Source organism: Triticum dicoccoides, chromosome 3B (assembly GCF_002162155.2).
Source record: "Triticum dicoccoides isolate Atlit2015 ecotype Zavitan chromosome 3B, WEW_v2.0, whole genome shotgun sequence".
NCBI lineage: Eukaryota > Viridiplantae > Streptophyta > Magnoliopsida > Poales > Poaceae > Triticum > Triticum dicoccoides.
Window position 1 is genome coordinate 838,902,642 of NC_041385.1, and position 607 is coordinate 838,903,248.

The following is a 607-nucleotide window of genomic DNA, read 5'->3' on the forward strand; positions in this document are numbered from 1 at the left end:
CTAGCACCAGATCGCATGCGAGCAATTCAAGAGGAATTGGCGGCATACTTTCTTGACCACGTGATCGCTGAAGACGGAGAATACTATGTGGACCACGCGTCCGTATTTTAGGAGATTATATATTTGTAAAAGATAATTATTGTATATATGTAGCCGGTAGTGTCGGATAGATATACGAGAACTTGTTGTTCGACCAATCTCTCGGAGAAGGAGAGGTGGTCGATATCACTTCTCTCTGTATGCATATAAGTTCATGACGATCTTCTGTTTGCTTACTAGCTAGCTAGCATGTCTAGCTAGTTCTCTCTATACGTATGTATGGTACGTAGCGTCGATCAAGCACGGACAAAAGAGAGGACACTTCTCCCTATTAATTAGCTAGCTATAGCACAATATATGAAACACCTAAATTAACCCCCCAAAACCCCCCAAACCCCCCTTTCAAAAAAAACACAAAAACCCCAGCCACAGAAATGCTGACGCGTGAATGCCTATTGGTCCCGGTTGGTGCCACCAACCGGGACCAAAGGCCCTCCTGCCTGGGCTCAGCGGACAGGCCACGTGGAGGCCCATCTGTCCCGGTTCTGGATTGAACCAGGACTAAAGG